At 37.9% G+C, this 5,608-nt stretch overlaps 1 non-coding gene across 1 annotated transcript; it reads left to right on the top strand.

Moving 5' to 3' along the window:
- Nucleotides 1-414: 414 nt before the first annotated feature.
- On the top strand, nt 415-521 carry LOC115715395 (small nucleolar RNA R71). Its single transcript, XR_004011269.2, has one exon. It is a non-coding gene; the product is annotated as a small nucleolar RNA R71 (small nucleolar RNA).
- Nucleotides 522-5,608: the final 5,087 nt, after the last annotated feature.

Here is a 5,608-nt window from a genome sequence, read left to right as displayed (position 1 = left end):
CCCCTGTTGGTTGTGCCCATAATTATTGTTTTGGGAATAGTTTCCAATGGCTTTTGCTTGATCCATTGGCAAATCATCCACATCCGCTCGACACTCGAAAAGTGATGGGGACCTCCACATATCTCACAAACTACTTCGAGCTTGGTTGGCTTGCACTGCGATCAGCTTTGTTAGGGCCTCAACCCGAGCCGTCACTTTGTAATGGCATCAACCTCTAACACACCAGCCTACCTTCTTAGATTGACTCCTTTCGTTGGCCACTGCTGGTTGTTTAGAGCCATCTCCTCCAATAGATCATACGCCTCATTAGCACTCTTTCTCATAAAAGGCTCCGCCACTGCCGCATCTATTAGAGTTCTAAAGTGTTACCAACCAACCCGTTATAGAAATTATGAACCAAAGATCCACTTCTCAATACCATGATGAGGACACTTTCTGATTAAGTCCTTGAACCTCTCCCAAGACTCATAGAGAGACTCATTCTCTTGTTGACAGAAATTGTTGATCTCTCCTCGCAGCTTAGCAGACTTTGCTGGGGGAAAGAACTTAGACAGAAATTTAGTTGCTAAGTCTGTCCATGTTGCTATGGAATTTGGTGGCAAGGAGATTAACCAACTCTTGGCTCTTTCTCTAAGTGAGAATGGAAACAAGCCTCAACGAATTGCATCATCACTAACTCCATTGACTTTAAAAGTCTCACAAAGTTCCATGAAGTTCGAGAGATGCAGATTAGGATCTTCTAAGGGAGGCCACCAAACCGAATCGAAGATCGCACCATTTGAAGTATGGCAGTTTGATCTCAAAGTTATTCGCATCCATCGCCGTGGCCCGATACATGACTGCACTCCCGTCAGAGTAGGGAGAATGTAATCTCTCAAGCTACGGCCATTAGCTTGGTCTTCCACGGCACCACCATTATTGCCGTTATTTACAACATTCGCATTCACATTAGCAGCCATGATTTCTGTTGTTTCAGCAATTGCTGAAACTCTTTCTTGCCTCTTGTTCTTTCGGTTTCTCCTACAAGTTTTCTCGATTTCAGGATCAACTGGTAATATGACTGCTTGTCCTTGACGACGCATACACTAGGATTCCTGTAATAGATAAAGAAAATATTGCAAGAAAAAGATTAGTAATTAGCAAGAAAAATAAACCAAAGTAGAAGTTAGTATAATTTTGGGTAATATTAATCTTTATACAATTCCCCGGCAACGGCGCCAAAAACTTGTTGCGAAAATTATTAATTACTACGCAAGTGCACGCAATCAAGTAGTATACTCACGCAAGTGAGGTCGAACCACAGGGAATTGGATTAATTACTACTAAACTATACTTATAATTCTATTTGGCAAATCAAAAGTATTTATGATTAAAAAAGGAAGAAAGAAATTCAAGAAACTTAAAGAAACAAGTGAATATTAATCAAGATGAGAGAATAGGGAGACGAATCCTGTTGTTAAGTTACCAATGTTAATGTCTAATTGCTATCCTTCTCTTGAAGTGAATGACAGATTATAAATTAACCTAGCTCTTTTCAGATCTTCTAGGTTCTAAATCTCATGCTCTCTAATTAATCTCTTAATTAAATTAACATGAAATCAGCATTAAGCAATAATCTAAATGTCACAAAGGCTATGTAAATACTTTCGTTTCACATCAAAACCTAGACTATCCAATTTTAGCATTCTCAATTCTCACTTTTCAGATTTCGAATTGAGATCATAAAACATGTAAAAGGTGATCAATCTTGCACATGGAAATTAAACACAAATATGAATAGTGTTCACAATCAAGATGGAGGAATGGCAATTATTCATTAACTAGGAAAAACTTAAACAACATTCATCATTCTCCCTAAATAGGAGTTTAGTTCAAAACATCCATAATCAAATCCATAATTAACATTGAAATAGAAAAGAACATAGAAAAATTAAAGAGAAGAGAAAGAACTAGTTGAAGCAATTGATCCGGGTCGCCACAAGCCGCTCTTCTAGCCTCCTCCTTTGTTTCTAGGGTTCCAATTCTGAATAATCCCTAATTTTCACGAAACCTTGCTATTTAAACCAATTCTCATCTTTAAAATTCGTGAAATTACGAAACTGTCCAAAAATCCCGTCACTGGGTGCCCGTCGCGATCGGGTGTGCCCCGTCGCGACTGGGTTAAGCAGTTTAGTCTCAAAATTCTCTCTGCCTGTTCCAGTCGCGACTGGCAAAGCCCCAGTCGCGACTGGGGTGCAGTTCGAATTCTTGGAGATGTCTCTGCCAAGTCCCGTCGCGACTGGCAAATTCCTAGTCGCGACTGGAACTGGCAGCGACACAAATTTTGGATTTTCTTCTCGATTCTTTCGCCATTTCGCCTCAATTCTTGTACATACTTCCTTTAAATGCCCGAGGACCTGAAACAAGAGAATCAAGCGTAATATAGCCCTAAAACTAGAAACAAAGAGTGAAAACTAACCGAAATATGACCCGAATCTTAGACTAATTTTAGCCTAACACCGCACTAGTTGAGATAATATTGCTTGTAAGACTCATGTAATTGGTTTTGATTAATCAATTATAATTCTCAAATTAGACTATGTCTATTTGTGAATTTTTCACTAAGTAAGGGCGAAATTGTAAAGAAAGAGTTTTAGGGGCATATTTGTTAATTATGATACTTTGTATGGTTCAGTTAATAAATATAATAAATGACAATATTATTTAATAATTATTTATAGTTATTAAATAGTTAGAATTGACATTTAAATGGTTGAATTAGAAAATTGGCGTTTTTGAGAAAATCAGATGCAGAATTGAGAAAACTGCAAAATCCAAGTAAGGCCCATTACTGTACACGGCCGACCACTTGGTTTGAATTTTTAAACTGATATTTTCATTATTTTAATGCCAAATAATTCAAACCTAACCCTAGTGGAATGCTATAAATAGATAGTGAAGGCTTCAGGAAAATAACACTTAAATTTTCTACTTTTTCATTCAGAAAAAACTGAGCCTTCTCTCTCCCTATCTTTGGTCAAACCCACTCTCTCTCTCTCTTCCTCATTGAGATTTCGAAATTCTTAGTGTAAGAGTAGTGCCCACACACAGCAAGTGATACCTCAATCATAGTGAGGAAGATCGTGAAGAAAGACTTTCAGCAAGAAGGAGTTTCAGCATCAAAGATTCAGAGAAAGAGATCCAGGTTCAGATATTGATAATGCTCTGCTACAGAAAGGAATCAAGGGCTAGATATCTGAACGGAAGGAGTCATTATATTCCGCTGCACCCAATGTAAGGTGTCCTAAACTTTATATGTGTTTATTTCTTCGTTTTAGAAAGTTCATATTTAGGGTGTTAATAAACATACTTGTGAGTAGATCTAAGATCCTGGTAAAATAAATTCCAACACTCCATAGTTAAGCGTGCTTGACTTGGGGCGATTTCAGGATGGGTGACCTCCTGGGAAGTTTTCCCAGGAAGCGTGCGAGTGAGGACAAAGCATGCTGGAAACACTCGTGTTGGTCTGTAGGGTCAGTCATCAATCCAAGAAGCAGCCAGAGTGACGTACTCGTGTATAAGAGCCATTCATTCCGTGGGTGTAAGGACCCAATGGAGGCTTGAAGCGGGGACGTTACACATCTCCCACATCTACGACCCTAACTCCTAGGTCGCCTTTTCAATCTTGTTGTTCATCCACAGCTCCTTAACTAGCAGAATAGTCTTAATCTGCAACACTTTCTCTTAGCTGTTAAAAAATTTGGATTGATTGTTCCTCATATGACAAGTCTGTTTCAAGTTTAATATCCTCGTAACTCAGTATATGGATCGTATTTGACTCATATGGATCGTATTTGGCTCATACCTCTGAAACATTGAAATACATATTGTGCAGTCTAAATAAAGCAGGGGTATGGATAACTGATAAGCTACTTGACCTACCCTTTCCAAAAACTCAAACGGACTGGTAAATCTGGGACGTAACTCTTTTTTCTTTCCAATTTATGAGCTCCTTTCACTGGGAACACCCGAAGAAAGACGAAATTCCCAACCTGGAATTCAAGATTCTATGATTTGGATTAGCGTAGCTCTTTTGTATACTCTGTAAAGTAAACACACGAACTCGAATCTTTCCTAGCCTCACTCGTTCCTTGAACTGCATTAGGTCCTAGGTACCTCCATTCACCAACTTCATCCCAATGAATGGGTGAACGACATTTTCTTTCGTAAATCATTTTGTATGGTGCTACACCAATACTACTCTAATAACTATTATTGTATGAGAACTCAATCAGAGGGAGATACTTATCCTAAGAATCCTCAAAGTCTAATACACATGCCCGTAACATACCCTCAGGTATCTAAATAGTTCTCTCAAATTGACTATTATTCTGAAGATGAAAGGTTATATTGAATTTTAACTTGGTACCCATTGCTCGTTATAGACTCTCCCAACACTTGGATGTTGTAATGACCGCTCTAGTAATGTGGATTAGTAAAGGCAATTAGCACTAATTTTTATTATTTTATTATTATTTGTGAATTAATTTAATTGTGGACCCCAATATTTAGAAATAAATATTAGAGTTATAATTTCTCAATTTCGGAGATTTTATTAAACTCTAGGGGTATTATTTAGTTTATATGTGAAATATGTTAATTTTGTAATTTTTGCTCGGCGACAACGGAAAATGCGATGGATGGCTAGATTGATCACATGGGTAAGTTTAGAACCCTATTTCATAGTGGGAAATAATTTGGAGAAAATAAATTATCGGGATTGAGCGGGGTTATGGAATTTGACCATTTTACCCCTAGTTTCAAAAATACCATAGTTTTAAGTCTAAAGGGCATTTTAGTCTTTTGCTATTAAGTGGAATAGGTGGCTGTCCCTTTAGTTGACACCTAGCATTCTTTTTTCAGCCAAAATGAGTTAAGTAAATCATTTACTTAATTAAAAAAAAAAAGAAAGAAAAACCAAAAATTGGAGAATTCCTTCTCTTTCTCTCTTTCCCTTCGAGCTGCACCAAACCAAGGAGAAATCAGGGGAGTTCTTTGCTTCTTTTGCTGGGAAATCAGTAGAGATTCAAGGGTATTGAAGCTAAGGTAAGCCCTAGTCTTATCCCTCTCTAGTTCTTGAATTTTATGGAAGGTTGAATGTGAGATTTCTAGGTTTGGTGGCTCTTAGGTTTTCTTATATTTAGAATTCGGATTTTAGGGTTTAGTTGAGTTGATTCTAAGTCCTAGCTGCTGGTTTTAGTGGGTGTTGATGATTTTATGCAATTTTAGGTTTAAAGTTCAAAGCTTTGAGCTTTAATGGCATAAATTGATTTGGTTTGTTTTTCTGTGAAATACTGGCTGGGTTTTATTGTATATGCATTGAATAGGTACTCTGGAAAGTTTGGTAACATTTGGTGGAAAATTGAGCAAGAGATGAAATGATTTGGGATTACTGGTGCAAACCGGCTAGCCGGTTTGCAGTGCCACAAAAACCGGCTAGCCGGTTTTGGCAGGAATCCCGAACACTTCGTTTTCTCAATTTTTGTCCATTTCAGTGCCTCGGTTGGGTGTTTCCCCATTTCCAGAGTTAGAATAGCCCCTTTAGAGTATAGCAGAACCTAGGGTTTTG

This window comes from Cannabis sativa, chromosome 4 (genome assembly GCF_029168945.1).
Source record: "Cannabis sativa cultivar Pink pepper isolate KNU-18-1 chromosome 4, ASM2916894v1, whole genome shotgun sequence".
Lineage (NCBI taxonomy): Eukaryota > Viridiplantae > Streptophyta > Magnoliopsida > Rosales > Cannabaceae > Cannabis > Cannabis sativa.
This window is presented reverse-complemented; position numbering and strand designations above follow the sequence as displayed.